Source organism: Lissotriton helveticus, chromosome 10, assembly GCF_964261635.1.
Source record: "Lissotriton helveticus chromosome 10, aLisHel1.1, whole genome shotgun sequence".
NCBI classification, from domain to species: Eukaryota; Metazoa; Chordata; class Amphibia; order Caudata; family Salamandridae; genus Lissotriton; species Lissotriton helveticus.
The window spans coordinates 1,020,096,670-1,020,118,823 of record NC_136071.1 but is presented as its reverse complement, the minus strand read 5'-3'; positions in this window follow the sequence as shown (position 1 = coordinate 1,020,118,823).

Here is a 22,154-nt window from a genome sequence, read left to right as displayed (position 1 = left end):
GCCTTTGAAATGAAAAAGGAATGTTATGTCTTGCTTATATATATGTGGTCTGTTTTTTGCCAGTAGAGACAGTGAGATAGTATTAGCACAAACACACATATTGCATGCAGACAGACATGGTAGATTACATGTAACATCCTAAAAGACATGCTGCCTAAGATTCCCTACTAGTACATATGGTAAAGCCTAAATGACTTTAAAAATATATGTATTTCCATATTTTTAAAGACATCAACTAAGCATATTATTCACCCAGATCCATTTAAAATTAAGCTTGACTCACAGTGTGATCTTAGGCACATGAGACACATGTCAAGACACACACACAAAGAGAGAAATGACACACATAAAAAGAGAGATTATGCACATGCAAAGTGACATGAGACACAGACACAGAGTACCTTTTAATCTAAGAGAGACAAACTGTTAGAAGGCACAGGTGACATTATTGAAAAATGTGAAAATGTAATTCCTTATTTCACACAGACACTCAGTGTGATCCTTGACAAAAATTTTAAAGCCAGACATTTTACCAGAAAACATTTTACATAGTAAATCGTTTTCGACACAAAGCACAGCACATGTAATGTAAATCAGGCTTATGTTGTAAACTAGTGTTTATATCGTTTACTTATTGTAATTGCTATGTAATATGTTTGTAGTGGTCTAAAATATGTTATTTTTTCTTTACCACAGATCATAATCATCTATAGAAAGATAAAAGAATATGCCATCAAAGGAAAGACGTCAAAAAAATGCATAAAAGATTTAAGGTCCAAGTAAAAAGAAATACAAGACTCATCCAAAACAAAATCTTCAGTGAAAAAAAAAATGCTCCTGGTAAGCAAACTTAGAATTTTCCCAGGACGTTATTTAAATCTAAAAAAAAAAGATGTTGTTTCAAAGAAGAATAAGACACCTCTAATTAGAAAGAAGAAATGGTGCTCCTCAAAAAATGTTAGACCTGTAGAAGGAGATGATATTGTCTGTAGCAATAGAAGGAGAAATCAATTTATTGAAATTCGTAGACAAATGTTTTATAACAGAATAGTATCCAATTTATTAAAAAATGTAAAGAGGTATCAAAAAAAGACCGATTTTTACAAGAAAAAAAAAGCATAGTTAAGATTGTGGATGAAGCATTTAAAGTGAAAAATACGTTATATGGATTAGTAATTAATAGAATTCGTACCCTAGAAAAGGTAATCAATGTGTTCAAATCATAATGTAAGGGGAAAAGAGTAATTAATCAGACTAATTTTTGTGATGTTTTTTCTGGAGAATGGAAGCATAGTTCAAGTTGTGAGCCTTTTTTAATGAAGAAAGTTACTTTCAGGATAATGATTTGGTGCATGCAGTTGACACCAGTGGTCGAGCATATGAGGTGAAGGACGGTTGTCCGGTTGAAAAAGAAAAGATTGTGCCTAGAAATACAGAAGAGGTGTTAGCTGGTGAAGTTTTAGGGAGATGTCCTAAGGCTCCAGTGTATACTTGGAATTGTAGTAGTATTTGTAGTGTGCGACAGGATTCAATTGATTTGTTTTCGCAGTTTCTTATGGACATATACTAAGAAAAGTCTAAAACTAAAAAATGAAAATTTTGCAAGAGTTAGATCCTTGTAGAGTGAGAGAAAAACCAGGTTTGCAAGGGCATTCACTGGCTTGTCCTTCAAGAAAAGTATGTCAGAGTGTTTTTCACCATTTTAGGATGTTAGCAGTGCATCATAATAAAGTGAGGAAATTAGTGAGAAGGTTGTATTATGCAAAAGTCCAGCACGTTAACTAAAACAGTTAAACAGTGCTCTTTTGCATGAAACTGAATTAGATGTGAAAAACATTTATGAAGAAATTGAGTTTTGTTACTTTGGTGAAAAAGAGGACAGTGCAGAAATTGATACAGTAATAGAAGGTAATGTAGAAGAGAATGTAGAGATTTCAAGTACAGAAACATTTGAACATGAAATTACAAACTTTTAGGTCAATTCAAGTGAAAGGCCTAATTTTACTTGTGTGTGTTGTCGACAAACTCATTATAAGCATCAGACTAGATTAGTTAATTTATTTGTAAACAGCGAAAAGGTAAATAATAATGAGTGGAAGGATTTTGCAACTTATTTGTTGGTAGAAAATTGTTTTGATTTGGGTTCTGATCAACCTATTTGTGAATATTGTTATAATAAATTAAATGAAAACAGAATGCCTGCTAGAGCTGTTCATAATAATCTGGAGTTGGTAGACATTCCTTCTGAATTGATGGATTTAAATACCTATGAGTCTATTCTGATTCAATGTGTGCATCCTTTTCAGGCTATTGTTCGCATGGAGCCTAAGATTGCCTCCTTCAGATTTACAGAGAGGATTAAAGGGAAGAGTTGTTTATTTGCCTCTAGATTTTAAGAAAAATATTGATACAATTGGTGTAGAAAAAGTAGAGGAGGTACCTCTGGTTATTCTAGCTAATGGTGTTCCGACAAAGAGTAAGAAAATCTGGCAAGTATTAGTGGATGTTAGGAAAGTCAAAAAGGAAACGTTGTATCTGGTAAAAAATAATCAGTACTATAAAAATGTGTATGTGGGAGAAGAGGAAACAACTGTAGAAGAGGACAGTGATTTTTCAGCTGGGCAAATTGAAAAAGTTGATGTCTCTAGAAGTGAAGAAATTTATGAACATTATAGTGTTCATCCATTGCATTCCAAATAAGTAATGGGGAATGCAATTGACTTGTTTCAAATGAAAGAAGCAAAAGGAAGTCCCATTAGTGTATGGGAAGAAAGTTTGGAAGCTCGTTGCTTTCCACAGTTATTTCCAACAGGTGAAGGTGGACGATATGACGACCGACCTGTTCAAATTCCTGCATCTGAATACCGGACTTCAAGATTATATGCAGAAGATCCAAGGTTTCGTCAATGCATTCCATATTTGTTCCATCTACTGTTTAAGAGTGACTTGTCTGGACTTTCTTATGCAGTGAACCATATACTGAAAAGTGAAGCACATCTACAAAATGTTTCGGTAAAGGACTTTATGGATAAAGTGAAACTGCAAGACAGTGTTTTGGAATCTCAGCTAAATAATCTCATGGCATGTCAGCGTGGTACTAACGAGTATTGGTACCGTCGTCATGGGGAATTGAAATGTATGCTAAGAAACTTAGGAACTCCTACATGGTTCCTCACTCTTAGCTGTGCTGAGTATGCTTGGGAAGACTTACTTGAATTTCTACGAGAGGCAAATAAAAACATTGAAAATATTGAATACAAGACACCTGGAGAACTGTGCTCTTTGGATCCAGTTAATGTATGCAGGTATTTCAATCATAGGTTTGAAGCTATGATTTCTTTTATTACAAACAAAAAAAATCCTCCGCTTGGAGAGGTGTTGGATTTCTTTTGGAGAAAGGAGTATCAAGCAAGAGGTGCTCCTCACATACATATGCTGCTATGGATTAAAGATGCACCAAAATTTGGAACAGATTCAGATGAGAAAGTGATGAGTTTCATTGAACAGTATTCTACATGTGCTGTTCCGAAAAGTACAGAAGAAAACAATTTAAGACATCAAGTTTTACGTTTCAAACCCATCGTTGTGAAAAATACTGTAGTCGAAAATACAAATCCAAGGACAAGTTCTACACAAAATGTCGTTTTGCATTTCCACGTCCAGTAACATAGAAAGGAAGAGTTAACAATTTTATGTCTTCTCTGCGACATACTGTGACAAGAAAATCACCTAAAATACATACAACCTTTCTTCTTTCAAGAAGAAATGAGGAGTCCAAATACATAAATGACTACAACCCAGTCATTTTGTCCATGTGGAACGCTAACATGGATATTCAATATGTTGCTGACAACTCTATTGCTGTGGCTCGATATGTGACGTCTTACATGGATCACTGAAATATTATCGACGGTCACATTATCGACTAGCAATAATATCGTTGAATAATTATCGACTACAAAAATATCGACTTTGTATACTTATTACACAAAATACAAAAATATCGACTAAAAATATCGAGTATTTAGAATATCAAGTACATAAATATCGTCTTATTAAATATCGACTACTAATATATCGTTGTTCATGAAATTACACCTAACACTACAAAAATATCGACTACTAAAATATAGAGTACAAAAATATCGTTTCTAAACAAATATCGAGTTATTTTTTGTACCCTTTCATGTCTAAAATACCATATTAATGGTCTATAAAAGTCATTGCTCTATACAAAAAACATTTTACATATAATACCTGTGACTTTTATAACATTACTATTTATCATCATTTGCTATACATTATATTAAATGCGTTCTATCATTTTAAAAAGAATCTTTACATGTAACTAAAATTGTCATAATATTTTTACACTTTCACATGTATTTTATTTAACAACTAACCTGCTTTAATGCGGAAAGCAACACATACCACCAATCTCACATCAACAAACACACCAATTAACATAAAAAAAATTCAAACTAGCCTATACAATCATTCCTTTCATCCTACAACCAATCAAATCCAAGCACACAAAATACACATACTCTAAAAGGGATAAATGCATTCTACCATTTGCTGCTCCTAACTCCATAGAAAGTAGATGCCAACACTCTGAAGATTTTGTTCCTGAACAAACATCTTTAAAGATCCAGCTCACTAGCTAATCATTCAAGTAAGTTACATTCCATTATTTAAAAATCTAAAATAGTAGTCTATTATTTTACTTATATCTCCTAACTCTTCCACTTAATTAATTTTTATCTCCTCCTACTTTTCTGATAGAAACTACTACAACAAAATTCCTAATACATGCTCCTATTTCTTCCCCTGCAAAATAAGATAGTAAGTATATATTAATGGTCTGTTATACAACAACAGCTGTTTTTAAACATTATTTCACAAGATTCATACTTAATTTAAAACATTTTATTCACAGATATTCTGCGATTTTCCGATTTCAACACTACAAATGTATAGAACTACACTAATTAAACATGTAAGTATATATGTTTTTGTTAGTAAACAACCAATATTCAAAATGCTATTTTCTAAACAACATATCTTGCATATTACATCTTCCCTACAGATCCAATAAAAACATCCTACATCAACTATACCAAAAGACAAGACTACCCTTGTAAAAAATTTAAGTATACTTCAATTTGTCTAAAACTTCATATAAAAACAAGAATTATGTTCTTAACACCATGTTATGTATTTTATATTTCCTCTACAGATATTGTGAATACATCATACATCTATTCTACCTACAGCAAAGAAAAGTACATATTTAGAAGTTAGTATAGTTTTAAATATTTCCAATTTCCCAACGCTTCAAAATAATTTTTATCATATGTGACATATATTTATTCTATCTTCTCTACAGATCTAAACTTTACTACCTTGATGTACTCCACCAAATACTACAACTCAACTATTTAAACAAGTAAGTATATGTAATGTTCACATCAAATGTAGTACTAAGCAAATTAAAAAACTGCTTTTTCCTAGGAAAAACGTTTGTTATGTATAAACATTAATTTAGCATTTCTATATTTTCATACCAACAGTAAATAAAGAAATACATACAAGAAATTCCTTCAAAATACAGTTCTGCAGTTGTGATTACTACTTTTAGTAAACGTAAGTATAAATACAACATTAATTATGTTAGCACCACTAAGTGAAATATATGTTATTTGATTTTGTTTCTTTCTACTCTTTCCTAGAACAAGTAAAACAAAATGACAGAAGGTGCAGAATTTGTTATGTCACAGAAAAATAAATTACTGTTATGTTATATGGGTTATGTTTATAGCCAGGAAAGACAAAGTGGTAGAAAAGTTTTTGGGAAATGTACAAAATATTACTCAAACAAATTTTATGGAAGGGCTACTACAGAGGAAACTAATGTGCTATTTACCAGGGAACACAATCATCCCCCCAATGTCACAGAAATTGAAATAAGAGATGCTTTAGAAAGTATAAAGACTGCTAGCACACAAAGTGATAGACCAACAACACAAATCCTTAAAGAGGAACTGTTAAAAGTCCCAGCCCATGCTTCAGGTCAACTACCCTCTATTGACTCCCTAAAACGCACAATTGCATACACTAAAAGACACACTTCCACTACCCCACCCAACCCTACTACTTTTGAGGAAATTATTATTTCACCAGAAATGTCCATCACACACAATAAAGACAAATTTATCCTTTTTGACAATGAAAGCAGTACAAACAGAATCATAATGTTTGCAACTGCAAGTAATTTAAGAAAAATCCAACAGTGTCCCCAATGGATGATGGATGGAACATTTAAACCATGCCCAAAACCTTTTAATCAACTATATTCCATCCACGGGTTATACCATAACTATAACATCCCTTTCATTTACTGTTTGCTACCAAACAAACAGCAAAACACTTACACAGAAATATTAAATGTTCTCAAAAATGAAATCAATAATTATTTTCCAGAAAAAATAATTATTGATTTCGAATTAGCTATGATTAATAGCATTTTGAAAATATTTCCCCACACAGCAATCCAGGGTTGCTACTATCATTTCAATCAGAGCATATGGAGACATCTCCAAAAATCAACTTTAAGTATTTTGTACTCAACAGATAGCACCTTTGCCTATCAAATTAAAAAATTGATAGCACTGGCCTACGTTCCTGTTACCGATGTAGCGGAACACTATAATTTATTAATTGACAGCACATATTACAAGAGGAATGAAGATAAACTAACCCCATTACTGGATTATTTCGAAGATACTGGGGTGGGAAGGTTGCACAGGTCTGGACATCGACGCCAACCCAAATTCCAAATCCCTTGGTGGAATGTCTATCTTAGTACTTTAAACCAAGAGTCTAAAACCAACAACAGTGTAGAAGGGTGGCATAATGCTTTCCAAACTACCACAAGCAGAACAAGACCCACATTCCATAACCTACTAGAAGCTTTGATAAAAGAACAAAGCTATCAAGAACTAAGAATGGAACAATCTGTGACCCAAATTGGTCCAAAACTAAGTAAACAAACTAAACAAATGTTCCGACTACTGCAAAGTCAAGTCACACTATACCCTACAACTAGAGGATTAGAATATCTGTCAATAATAGCTAAAACCCTACTATAAAAATGTCGACAAAATATACCAATATCTTCTTACAATAATGATACATATAACAATCATAAACATTTCTAAACAATTATAAATAAGACATATTTGTTTTACAAACTTATCAAAATTTTGCACAATATTTCTGAACAAATATGCAATATTTATAATTACATCACACATACACATTACATAAAGATCGACATTTCCCACCCAATAAATAAAAATATAAAAATACTTGCAATTTCTGTAGATGAAAGAGACGTAATGAAGCAAAATACAATCCATACAATCCATTACAAAGTAAGAAAAATCCAATATGGGAAACCATCAAAAACCCGAAAATTATGTAAAAATAAAATAAACGCTCCTGGAAATCCCTAAAACAGTAGTCTGGACACTTTAGTATTTAAAGTGATATACACACAACTTTAAAAAAAACGGTGATGCATACCAATGTATCAATCCAATACGAAACCGTCAAAAATCCCGAAAAACGGTTAAAATTATTAAAATCCGCTCCTGGCAAACACGAAAAATAGGAGATACACGTAAAAATATAACCATAATAAGTCATACATTAGTATCTCCGAAAAAAAACACGCTTCCTTCCATGTAGTTTTCATGCGAGGAACCGGAACCTGTTAAAAAACATACATAACGAAACCCACCCACAAATAGCCCATAAAATTTGTAAATACACTCACAATTAACATTAACCATGTAAGAAGACATTTCCTAACAATTCAAATAACACTAGAACTAAAACATACACGACGCATCTATAACGACGACATTACACCTAAACGCTACATTAACAAATCATACATACACACAAAAACACTACACAGTTCGAATATACCCTCAAACATTACCACTCAGTCATAAATGGTATATAAAATTTACCTTACCTCTCTCCACACGAAGCAACTCCCAACCGCGAGCTTCTCCAGTCTTGAATGAAGCGCAATAACCTTACGCGGTAAAAAAGTAGTCCCCTTAAACCAATTTTGAAAAGGTATCATAGAAAATACAATGTTATAGTATAAAAATATAATACATACACATTGTTATTGTAACAAATTAATACAGTAGACTCATTATAATTTAAAGTGTTAAAAAAAAAAATCTTTAATATTAATTAATATATAGTAATTAATATATATTATTAATATTAAATAAGTATGTAACACTTGAAATAATATATGTAACATTTTTATTTTTGTGTACATTTATAGGAATAAGTTTGTGTTTGTTTATAACAAAAAATTATTAATTGTTTTGTAAATAATTAATAATAATAAATAATATAACTTATTTATTATTATTAATATAAAAATTATAACCATTTACTATATAAATAATGCCCTTAAATAATGTATTTTTATTTCTTTGAATGTATATATTTCTGAAAAGAAAAAATAAATGTTTAAGTTTATTAATTAATAATAATAATAATAAATATATTTGTTATTATTTTTATTAATTAAATTTTTTTTATAATAATGTCTAAGTATTATAAAAGTATATAATTGCATAAATAATCTTTTACCAATACCAGATATTATTATTAAACATATTATTCCCCTTTACAGTTATAAAGTTAACAACATAATGGGGTCGATTCCGATCCGGTAAAATGCGCTCCGAATCGTCGTACGGAGCATTTTTCCCCGTACGAATCGTACCCGTAAACGTCCCCGTACGTACGACGAAGTACGATCCGTACCAGGAGCCAAAGTCCGTACGAGTCGTACAGGACTCCGTACGACTAAAATATCCGTACGAGTCTCACTCGGAACCCGCCGTACACGACATCGCTACGGTTCGTGGCTGGTTTTTACGACCCAGCAAGTACGATTCGTGTCGGGTACGCACCGTACGACCCTTTTCCTACGGGAGCCGAAAACAGTCGTAAACGCAGAGTTCACGCTGAAACAGGTACGGAACGCCCCCCCCAGGTACGGCACGTACCCCCCATGATCGCAGGGGTACGTGCCGTACCCCAGTGATCATGCGGGGTACGTGCCGTACACCCAGCGTACATGGGGTACGCACCGTACCCCATGTACGGTGGGTGTACGGCACGTACCCCATGTATGCTGGGTGTACGGCACGTACCCCGCATGATCACAGGGGTACGGCGCGTACCCCTGCGATCATGGGGGGTACGCCCCGTACGGTGTGTAGGTGATCGTGCGCTTTTCCGTACGAATCGACGTGTACCGTACGAATCGCGTCCTGGTCGGCCGATCGAGATCGGAATCGTCCGGTCGTACGGCGTCCGTACGAGTCGTACGGAAACGGCTCCGGATACGATTCGTACGGATGGGGATTTTACCGGATCGGAATCGACACCAATATATTTATATGTATAATTTAAAAACAACATTGTCAGAAGTATGTGAAATAAAATGTCTTAATTACTATTTCCATATCTTGAGCAAATATAATAATTGTCATGTTACTTTATAAAAATGTATATATTAAAATTAAATATTTAATAATATTAATATATAATATTAACATTATTAAATATAAATGGAAGAAACCAAAAAATAACTTGATTTTAATTTTTTTCTATATAAATACTTGTTACACAAAGTGATTGATAATAATATTTTGTTTTGACATAAAAAATTTTGTGAAAAAAATTTGTGTGACAAATTAAAACATGTACATAAATGATAATGTGTTATTCTGCAAATACAACATTTCCAAAAATGTTTATGTTATATTTGATAGTGATTGTATTGTATTACACATGAAAAAATTGGAAAATTGTAATAAAGTTTTGTGAAAACATCCATTTTGCATTGTCTTGTAATATAATAACACACTAATGTAAAATTATATGAAAATGTGCTGGACACTGACCAATTAATAATTGCTATTCCTACTCCAGTCAAAGTATTATCAGAGAAGTTGCTGGACACTTACCAATTATTATTTACTATTCCTACTCAAGTGAAAGTAATATCTGGAAAGGTGGTGAAGACTGACCATGTATAAATTAGAATAGCGACTTTAGTATAATGTTATAGTGTAAAATTTGTCAAATATTTATATATATTTTATAAATATTATTAACATATATTAGTAGTATATTTTTTGCTGAGTAGTTCAAAAAATTATTATTAGCATAAAAATGAGCAACTATTTTTCACAAAAAATGTTCAATTCTTTGTAATATTTATAAAAAAAATTCTCACACTTTATATACACAAAACAGACCCTGAACCCTAAAAATACCCCTTTACCCTAAAACTGAAAAGTGTCCATGAACTCAAAAATATACTCCTTTACCCAAGAACTGGAAACTGACCCTGAACCCTAAAAATACCCCTTTAGCCAAAAACTGAAAAATGACCCTGAACCCAAAAAATTCTCCTTTACCCAAAAACTGAAAACTGACCCTGAGCCCTAAAAATACCCCTTTACCCAAAAACTGAAAACTGACCCTGAACCCAAAAAATTCTCCTTTACCCAAAAATTGAAAACTGACCCTGAACCCTAAAAAATACCCCTTTATCCAAAAACCCAAAACTGACCCTGAACCCTAAAAATTTTCCTTTACCCAAAAACTAAAAACTGACCCTGTACCCAAAAAATACCCCTTTACCCAAGAACTGAACACTGACCCTGAACCCAAAAATATACCCCTTTACCCAAAAACTTAAAACTGACCCAGACCCATTAAATATACCCCATTACCCAAATACTTAAAACTGACCCTGAACCTAAAAATATACCCCTTTACCCACAAACTTAAAACTGACCCTGAAGCTTAAATAAACCCCTTTACCCAAAAACTGAAAACTGACCCTGAACCTTAAATATACCCCTTTACCCACAAACTGAAAACTGACCCTGAACCCTAAAAATACCCCTTTACCCAAAAACTGAAAACTGACCCTGAACCCTAAAAATACCCCTTTACCCAAAAACTGAAAACTGACCCTGAACATTAATTATACCCCTTTCCCCAAAAACTGAAAAGTGACCCTGAACCTTAAATATACCCCTTTACCCACAAACTAAAAACTGACCCTGAACCCTAAATATACCCCTTTACCCAAAAAATGAAAACTGACCCTGAACCTTAAATATACCCCTTTACCCACAAACTGAAAACTGACCCTGAATTCTAAAAATACCCCTTTACCCTAAAACTGAAAACTGACCTTGAAACATTAAAATACCCCTTTACCTAAAGAGAGAAAACTGACCCTGAACACTAAAATTCCTCCTGTACCCAAATTTAATTATTATTATTTAATTAACTATTAATGATTAATTAACTATAATTAAGAAATTAATATATTAGCAAAATAGCTGTAATTAATTAAATATAATTATTTATAATATTTATTCCCAAACAAATATTTAATAATAACAAAATATGATAAAACAAATTATTTATTTATAATTAAATCAACTAATTAATATTAATTCATTACTATTTATTTACTAATGATAAATATGTACCAAATTATATGAATTAATTAACAAATTAATATTTATTCTTTACCAATTAATTCATAATTTACATTAATCACAAACATATCATAATTAATTATTTCTTTTTTTTTACTCCCCACCCTTATCCCCTATTAACCCAACATCCCGCTCCTAAACATTAACTACAATTTATACCAATAACAAAGATGAAAATATTTTAGCACATTAGCTGTAATTATTTTCATGTAATTATTAATAAATTTTCCCCCAATTATTTAATGAACTATAACAAAATATTATATATATAACAATTACTCTAAATAATGTAATTAACTAATTAATACTAATTAATTACCAATTAATTACTACATAAAATTTTATTACCAATTATATTAATTAATTAAATAAATATTAATATTTTATTTCCAATTAACTAATTAATAATATTTAATTACCAATTAATTACTACATAACATTTTATTACCAATTATATTAATTAATTAAATAAATATTAATATTTTATTTCCAATTAACTAATTAATAATATTTAATTACCAATTAATTACTACATAACATTTTATTACCAATTATATTAATTAATTAAATAAATATTAATATTTTATTTCCAATTAACTAATTAATAATATTTAATTACCAATTAATTACTACATACATTTTATTACCAATAATATTAATTAATTAACTAATTTATATTATTTATTTTCCAATTAACTAATTAATAATAATTAATTACCAATTAATTACTACATAAAATTTTATTACCAATTATATTCATTAATTAACTAATCAATATGATTTATTTTCCAATTAACTAATTAATATTATTTAATTACCAATTAATTACTAATAAAATTTTTATAGAAATTTATATAAATTAACTAATTAATATTAATTATTTCCCAATTAATTAAAATATAAAAATATTTACAAACATGTATAAATTAATTAATTATTTTAAATTACTCCCCACCCTTATCCCCTATTAACCCAACATCCCGCTCCTAAACATTAACTACAATTTATATTAGTATTACTATTTATTTATATTTTTTACCTTTTTTCAACATATTATCGATATTTTTTACTTTGACTATTAATCGATATTTTGTCATGTCGATATTTTTGAGTCGATATTTTTGGACTCGATATTTTATTATCATTATTGTAATCGATATTTTTAACAACGATATTTTTGTTCTCGATATTTTATTATGTTCGATATTTTTTACTCTATATTTTGTCCATTCGATATTGTGGAGTCGATATTATGTCTGTGCACCGTCTTACATCACAAAATCAGAAAAGACGGAACTGAAGGAAATGTGGGAGGAAATTTCACATGAAAAGAGTCTAAGCAAGAAATTATACAGTTACAGTCGGAAGATGTTGTCGCATCGAGAAATTGGAGCATATGAATGTTCTGATCGGTTATCATCAGCAAGTCTATGTTAGAACTGGGGGTCTTTAGTTGGCAGGGGTAGGTACCACTGTCCAAATAGGGACCCTTGCTTCTAGTCAGGGTGAGGAGGAAACCCTTTGAGATAACCCCTGCTCACCCTCTAGGTAGCTTGGCACGAGCAGTCTAGGCTAACCAGAGGCAATGTGTAAAGTATTTGTACCAACACTCACAGTAACACAGTGAAAACACCAGAAACTGACTCCACAACAGTTTAGAAAAATAAAGGTATTTTAATCTAAACTACACAAGACCAAAATGACAAAAATCCAACATACACGGTTCAAGAATATGGTTTCAAAAGAGTTTCTTAAGGTTGCGTTAAAGTTCTTTAGGTTGCGATAGAATAATCCACAGATGCGTGAAAAGTTCACAGTTGCGTCACGTTTACTCACAGTACCTTTTAGTTGCGACAAAGTTCCAGAAGCTGGTGCGGTGGAAAACAAGCGATGCGTTGCTCCTGAGACCCTGGGGAGGCGATGCGACAGCCCCGCTGCAGCAGTGGGAGTGCTGCGATGAATCCGGTCTGTATGGGGTGGAAGGCCACTTGTATGGATTCCGGTGCATAGGGTCCGTAGGAAGTTTGCTCTCGCAAAGGCACGATGCGATGATCTCGTAGGGGCTGCGACGATCTCCGGGGCGACGATGCGCGATCCAGCGGTGATCCTCTCTCTCGCAGCTCCTTGATGCGATGGCTCTGCGACGATGCTCACAGCGACGTGATGCGGTCCGCAAGCAAGCAGTGCGGCGATCTCATCCAGCGACGACAGGTTCTGCGAGGACACTCGCAGCGATGATTGACTTTCCCGCACCGGTCTGGTGCATCCCGCAAACGAAGGATGTGACGGCGCTGCGACGATCTCGATCTTCGTAGCGGCAGGAAACTTCTCGCACTGTCGGGGATGCGCTCTGCAAGCGAGCGATGCGACACTTTTCAATGGCAAAAGTCTCTCAAGCTTAGTTTCAAGCTTCCCAGCACAGGTACAACTTCCAGAGGCCCCACAACTGGATCAAGCACTCTAGGAAGGACAGAACTCTCTCAGCAGAGTTCAGGGAAGCTGGGGGGTGAAGTCTTTTTGTTCCTGGGACTTCAGACCAGGGAGCCAGCTCTTCTCAGGCCCTTGGAGATTCCTTCAAGACAGGGGACACAGCACACTAGCAAAGTCCTTCCCCTCTCCTTGGCAGGAAAGGAACAGCAGGTCAGTCCAGCAGAGCAACAGCAGGACTGTCTTCCTTCTTCAGTTTCAGCTTTCTCCTTGGCAGAGGTTCCTTCTTGATTCCAAGATGATCTAATTTTCTGTTGTCAGGGGTCCTGTACTTATACCCCTAAAAGTCTTTGTTCTCTTTGTGCATGTGGGCCCTGAGCCCGGTCTGAACCAGTTCTGGGTGTCTCCTGAGTACTTTGTTTTGCTGGCTTCCACTTTCCTTTCAGAGTGAGGGGCAGGGTCGTCAGCCGCCCAGCAGGAGGTGGAGCCAGCATCGTGGAAGGCAGGCACAGCCCTATTCAGGCCCAGTTGCTAACTCCTCCCACCACTCCAGTTGCAAATGCAGTCATTCAGCCTAGGGCTGACTCAGCCAGCCTCCTGGGGCATCCCCAGCCTCTGTCACTCTCAAACCAGACAGTCAATCCACAAACAGGCCAAGGCACACAGAAAGGTCAGACAAGAGAACAGCAACTTTCTAAAAGAGCTGACAACTAGTAAGAGAGGCTTGCTGCGCTTTATTCTGTTTTTAAAACCACTTGCTCACATTGATTATATTTGTGCTTACTTTTAAACTTATTCACTCGCCGCATTCTGTTAACAATTGATCCCATCGCTTCCCCGGTCCACCACTGACTCGGTCGGCTTTTTGTGGAGGAAAGATTAGAAGAGGAGCACACTGGAAGTGACTGCGACTTCCTCCGTGCATCCTTCACCAATTAGGGGCCCGACACTACAAAAGACTGCAGCCACGATCGCACTCTGTAGCTGACAACTAGTAAGAGAGGCGTGCTGCGCTTTATTCTGTTTTTAAAACCACTTGCTCACATTGATTATATTTGTGCTTACTTTTAAACTTGTTCACTCGCCGCATTCTTTTAACAATTGATCCCCTCGCTTCCCCGGTCCACCACTGACTCGGTCAGCTTGTTGTGGAGGGAAGATTAGAAGAGGAGCACACCGGAAGTGACTGCAACTTCCTCCGTGCATCCTTCACCAATTAGGGGCCCGGCACTACAAAAGACTGCAGCCACGATCGCACTCTCTAGCTGACAACTAGTAAGAGTGGCGTGCTGCACTTTATTCTGTTTTTAAAACCACTTGCTCACATTGATTATATTTGTGCTTACTTTTAAACTTGTTCACTCGCCGCATTCTGTTAACAATTGATCCCCTCGCTTCCCCGGTCCACCACTGACTCGGTCAGCTTGTTGTGGAGGGAAGATTAGAAGAGGAGCACACCGGAAGTGACTGCGACTTCCTCCGTGCATCCTTCACCAATTAGGGGCCCAGCACTACAAAAGACTGCAGCCACGATCGCACTCTCTAGCTGACAACTAGTAAGACAGGCGTGCTGCGCTTTATTCTGTTTTTAAAACCACTTGCTCACGTTGACTATATTTGTGCTTACTTTTAAACTTGTTCACTCGCCGCATTCTGTTAACAATTGATCCCCTTGCTTCCCCGGTCCACCACTGACTCGGTCAGCTTGTTGTGGAGGGAAGATTAGAAGAGGAGCACACCGGAAGTGACTGCGACTTCCTCCGTGCATCCTTCACCAATTAGGGGCCCGGCACTACAAAAGACTGCAGCCACGATCGCACTCTCTAGCTGACAACTAGTAAGAGAGGCGTGCTGCGCTTTATTCTGTTTTTAAAACCACTTGCTCACATTGATTATATTTGTGCTTACTTTTAAACTTGTTCACTCGCCGCATTCTGTTAACAATTGATCCCCTTGCTTCCCCGGTCCACCACTGACTCGGTCAGCTTGTTGTGGAGGGAAGATTAGAAGAGGAGCACACCGGAAGTGACTGCGACTTCCTCCGTGCATCCTTCACCAATTAGGGGCCCGGCACTACAAAAGACTGCCGCCACGATCGCACTCTCTAGCTGACAACTAGTAAGAGAGGTGTGCTGCGCTTTATTCTGTTTTTAAAACCACTTGCTCACATTGATTATATTTGTGCTTACTTTTAAACTTGTTCACTCGCCGCATTCTGTTAACAATTGATCCCCTCGCTTCCCCGGTACACCACTGACTCGGTCAGCTTGTTGTGGAGGGAATATTAGAAGAGGAGCACACCGGAAGTGACTGCGACTTCCTCCATGCATCCTTCACCAATTAGGGGCCCGACACTACAAAAGACTGCAGCCACGATCGCACTCTGTAGCTGACAACTAGTAAGAGAGGCGTGCTGCGCTTTATTCTGTTTTTAAAACCACTTGCTCACATTGATTATATTTGTGCTTACTTTTAAACTTGTTCACTCGCCGCATTCTGTTAACAATTGATCCCATCGCTTCCCCGGTCCACCACTGACTCGGTCGGCTTTTTGTGGAGGAAAGATTAGAAGAGGAGCACACTGGAAGTGACTGCGACTTCCTCCGTGCATCCTTCACCAATTAGGGGCCCGACACTACAAAAGACTGCAGCCACAATCGCACTCTGTAGCTGACAACTAGTAAGAGAGGCGTGCTGCGCTTTATTCTGTTTTTAAAACCACTTGCTCACATTGATTATATTTGTGCTTACTTTTAAACTTGTTCACTCGCGGCATTCTTTTAACAATTGATCCCCTCGCTTCCCCGGTCCACCACTGACTCGGTCAGCTTGTTGTGGAGGGAAGATTAGAAGAGGAGCACACCGGAAGTGACTGCAACTTCCTCCGTGCATCCTTCACCAATTAGGGGCCCGGCACTACAAAAGACTGCAGCCACGATCGCACTCTCTAGCTGAGAACTAGTAAGAGTGGCGTGCTGCACTTTATTCTGTTTTTAAAACCACTTGCTCACATTGATTATATTTGTGCTTACTTTTAAACTTGTTCACTCGCCGCATTCTGTTAACAATTGATCCCCTCGCTTCCCCGGTCCACCACTGACTCGGTCAGCTTGTTGTGGAGGGAAGATTAGAAGAGGAGCACACCGGAAGTGACTGCGACTTCCTCCGTGCATCCTTCACCAATTAGGGGCCCAGCACTACAAAAGACTGCCGCCACGATCGCACTCTCTAGCTGACAACTAGTAAGAGAGGTGTGCTGCGCTTTATTCTGTTTTTAAAACCACTTGCTCACATTGATTATATTTGTGCTTACTTTTAAACTTGTTCACTCGCCGCATTCTGTTAACAATTGATCCCCTCGCTTCCCCGGTACACCACTGACTCGGTCAGCTTGTTGTGGAGGGAATATTAGAAGAGGAGCACACCGGAAGTGACTGCGACTTCCTCCATGCATCCTTCACCAATTAGGGGCCCGACACTACAAAAGACTGCAGCCACGATCGCACTCTGTAGCTGACAACTAGTAAGAGAGGCGTGCTGCGCTTTATTCTGTTTTTAAAACCACTTGCTCACATTGATTATATTTGTGCTTACTTTTAAACTTGTTCACTCGCCGCATTCTGTTAACAATTGATCCCATCGCTTCCCCGGTCCACCACTGACTCGGTCGGCTTTTTGTGGAGGAAAGATTAGAAGAGGAGCACACTGGAAGTGACTGCGACTTCCTCCGTGCATCCTTCACCAATTAGGGGCCCGACACTACAAAAGACTGCAGCCACAATCGCACTCTGTAGCTGACAACTAGTAAGAGAGGCGTGCTGCGCTTTATTCTGTTTTTAAAACCACTTGCTCACATTGATTATATTTGTGCTTACTTTTAAACTTGTTCACTCGCGGCATTCTTTTAACAATTGATCCCCTCGCTTCCCCGGTCCACCACTGACTCGGTCAGCTTGTTGTGGAGGGAAGATTAGAAGAGGAGCACACCGGAAGTGACTGCAACTTCCTCCGTGCATCCTTCACCAATTAGGGGCCCGGCACTACAAAAGACTGCAGCCACGATCGCACTCTCTAGCTGAGAACTAGTAAGAGTGGCGTGCTGCACTTTATTCTGTTTTTAAAACCACTTGCTCACATTGATTATATTTGTGCTTACTTTTAAACTTGTTCACTCGCCGCATTCTGTTAACAATTGATCCCCTCGCTTCCCCGGTCCACCACTGACTCGGTCAGCTTGTTGTGGAGGGAAGATTAGAAGAGGAGCACACCGGAAGTGACTGCGACTTCCTCCGTGCATCCTTCACCAATTAGGGGCCCAGCACTACAAAAGACTGCAGCCACGATCGCACTCTCTAGCTGACAACTAGTAAGACAGGCGTGCTGCGCTTTATTTTGTTTTTAAAACCACTTGCTCACGTTGATTATATTTGTGCTTACTTTTAAACTTGTTCACTCGCCGCATTCTGTTAACAATTGATCCCCTTGCTTCCCCGGTCCACCACTGACTCGGTCAGCTTGTTGTGGAGGGAAGATTAGAAGAGGAGCACACCGGATGTGACTGCGACTTCCTCCGTGCATCCTTCACCAATTAGGGGCCCGGCACTACAAAAGACTGCAGCCACGATCGCACTCTCTAGCTGACAACTAGTAAGAGAGGCGTGCTGCGCTTTATTCTGTTTTTAAAACCACTTGCTCACATTGATTATATTTGTGCTTACTTTTAAACTTGTTCACTCGCCGCATTCTGTTAACAATTGATCCCCTTGCTTCCCCGGTCCACCACTGACTCGGTCAGCTTGTTGTGGAGGGAAGATTAGAAGAGGAGCACACCGGAAGTGACTGCGACTTCCTCCGTGCATCCTTCACCAATTAGGGGCCCGGCACTACAAAAGACTGCCGCCACGATCGCACTCTCTAGCTGACAACTAGTAAGAGAGGTGTGCTGCGCTTTATTCTGTTTTTAAAACCACTTGCTCACATTGATTATATTTGTGCTTACTTTTAAACTTGTTCACTCGCCGCATTCTGTTAACAATTGATCCCCTCGCTTCCCCGGTCCACCACTGACTCGGTCAGCTTGTTGTGGAGGGAAGATTAGAAGAGGAGCACACCGGAAGTGACTGCAACTTCCTCCGTGCATCCTTCACCAATTAGGGGCCCGGCACTACAAAAGACTGCCGCCACGATCGCACTCTCTAGCTGACAACTAGTAAGAGAGGTGTGCTGCGCTTTATTCTGTTTTTAAAACCACTTGCTCACATTGATTATATTTGTGCTTACTTTTAAACTTGTTCACTCGCCGCATTCTGTTAACAATTGATCCCCTCACTTCCCCGGTCCACCACTGACTCGGTCAGCTTATTGTGGAGGGAAGATTAGAAGAGGAGCACACCAGAAGTGACTGCGACTTCCTCCTTGCATCCTTCACCAATTAGACGGGCCCTCAGTAGTGTAAAGAGAAAGGCGGGGCGGGAGCGCAGCGGGCACGTCCTCAGCACGCCGAAGACTTGCCAAAGACAAGCCCGTCTGCGCCCGTCCACGCCAGACCGCCGCCAGATTGCAGCCAGGTCCCCTCTATGCGGTAATAAAATTCCAATGGCCATTATTAAATACTCGCGCTCAGAGTTACTTTCCCTCAACACTCCCCCTTATCCCAGTAACATCGAAGACCCTCCTCCACTCGCATCGCCAGCTTCCCCCTGCCATCTCAAGTGTCTTTACGGAAATGTGCGTTCCCTCCCTAAGCATGCCCTCGAAATATGGGCCATACTGGATCAGGAATCTCCTGATCTCTTTTTCATCACGGAGACCTAGCCCCAAGAAACGTCCTGCCCGGATTTAGCCATTGCCATGCCTACAGGATTTAGTATTTTAAGATTAGACAGAACGGCTAAAAGAGGAGGAGGTACAGCAATAATCTACAGATCATTTATAAAACTTCTGGACATTGACACACAGATCACTGAATGGGGTGAATTTCTTATCTTCTCCCTCTACCTAAACGACAAAGAATCCTGGAAAGGAGCGCTCATCTACAGACCACCAGAAAATAAAACCCATTTCGCGACCCAACTACTGGATATTCTGGCCCCTCATGTCCTAGCATGTAAAAACTTCCTCTTAATAGGAGATTTCAACTATCACATAGAACTGCAGCAAGACACTCATACCTCTGAACTAATGGACAATATCAAGGCAATGGACCTGACGCTATTAGAAACAGGTCCGACCCACAAGGCCGGTCACACTTTAGATTTCCTCTGCACCAACTCGCAGGCAGTTCAAATTGTCGAGCTTTACCCAATCCTATGGTCTGACCATATGATAATTAAATTCAATATCCAAGTCAATTCGATAAAACCCACTCACTCAAAAAAGGTAAAAATGAGTAGGCCCTGGAATAAAATTAACTCAGACTCCTTTGCTAGCGTCTTCAAGCCTCCCCCCATAACCCTTAACTCTGACCCAGACAAGGTGGTAAAGGACCTAGACAAAGCAATCAAGATGGCTTTGGATCATATCGCCCCAATACAGCAAACAAAATGTCCAAACACAAGATCTCCTTGCTTTACACCAGACCTTAAATCAATGAAACAGGCTATGAGGTGCACCGAGCGTAAATGGAGGAGAACAAAAGAGCCTCTAGACAAACAGCTTTACAAATCTGCACATAAAGAATACATGAGCCATATAGCCACAGCAAAGAAAGCTTATCTAGGTACCAGAATAGAACTGGCTGAAAACTCACATAAAAAACTATATTCTATAGTAAAGGAATTCTCAAATCCCTCTTCCTGCCAACCATCAACCATCGAGTCCCAAGAATGGGCTGACAGGCTCTCCATTTATTTCAAGGATAAAATCGAAATAATTCACAAGGCCTTCCCTGGAGAGACAGAATCCCTCAACATCAAGGACAAGCACATATGTCCACCAAATCTGCCTACCCCGCAAGCCTCTGAGGTTCCGTGAGAATCATTACGACGTTTTGGGCATTCTCGGATATGGACGAGTTTGGTATCTATGAACCGTAAATGACGAGATTAGTAGGTGTATGCGTTTACGCTACACTACTTAGAAGGGTTCGTCTCCTTTACGGGTTTTTTCCATCTGAACCCTCGGGTTCCATTTTAGATACGGCATCCATTTTGTTTCTTGCCCTCACGTAGCCAGCGAAGGGACAATGTCCACTTCGTGACCCTGGGATTCCCAAGCTCTGGCGGAAGATGAATATTCTTTGGGGTTGTCTTTACGACCGGGGGAATGACACGGCAAAGGCAGATGGCTCAGCTTGAAGCTTATTCTGCCGTGTTGGTCTATTGTTTCAGCTTTACACATGTTAGGTTTGAGTCCTTTGATCCTGTGATCACGCTTCCGATATTGCCCCCACACTCTTCTGTTACGGTTGTCTGTCTTTCTTACACCTGTTCCTGTCTCTTTCTTTCGCCTGTTTACAACTAGAGTGGAATGTGCCTTATGGCGAGATGATGTGCTTTTACAGTTGGGAACCGGCAATGTTACTATAATCATGTTCCGGGCTTCTGAAAACATGAATGCAATCCTTTTGAAGTTTACTGTGGGAACTGAGTTGTAACCTTTTGTTCATTATGTTGAGCAATGACGAAAATGTGTATAAAAGGAGCGATTCCCTTTTGCAATTTGAAGCAGACTCTCAGAACCTACACTATGTTGTACTTCTTGCGATTTCTGTATCCCTGCAGTAATAAACGCTGATCTTTGACGCCGAAGGAAGTGTCCCGTGTCTCTGTCACTTGTACGCCAGAGCAGGTAACCCACGAAGGTTTCAGGTGTTGTTCCCTGGCACCGCTGGGCCTTAAAGAACCCAGTCCTTCAGTTGGCGCCCAACGTGGGGGGACATCAGCGGTACCGGTCCAAAACCTGACGATCGCGAGGAACTTCGTGTGAAATCTCTGAGGAAAGGTGCACCCCGCTTCATCGATCCTGTTGTCGAAATAAGTGGTCCGAAGACTTTTCCTGCGAAGATCCCCGCCTCCTGACGGTTGCAACGGACCGATGCTCTGACTGTCGACCTGTTTTGGCGCCTGGCGTAGTCCTTTGTACGGCGAGACGACAGAC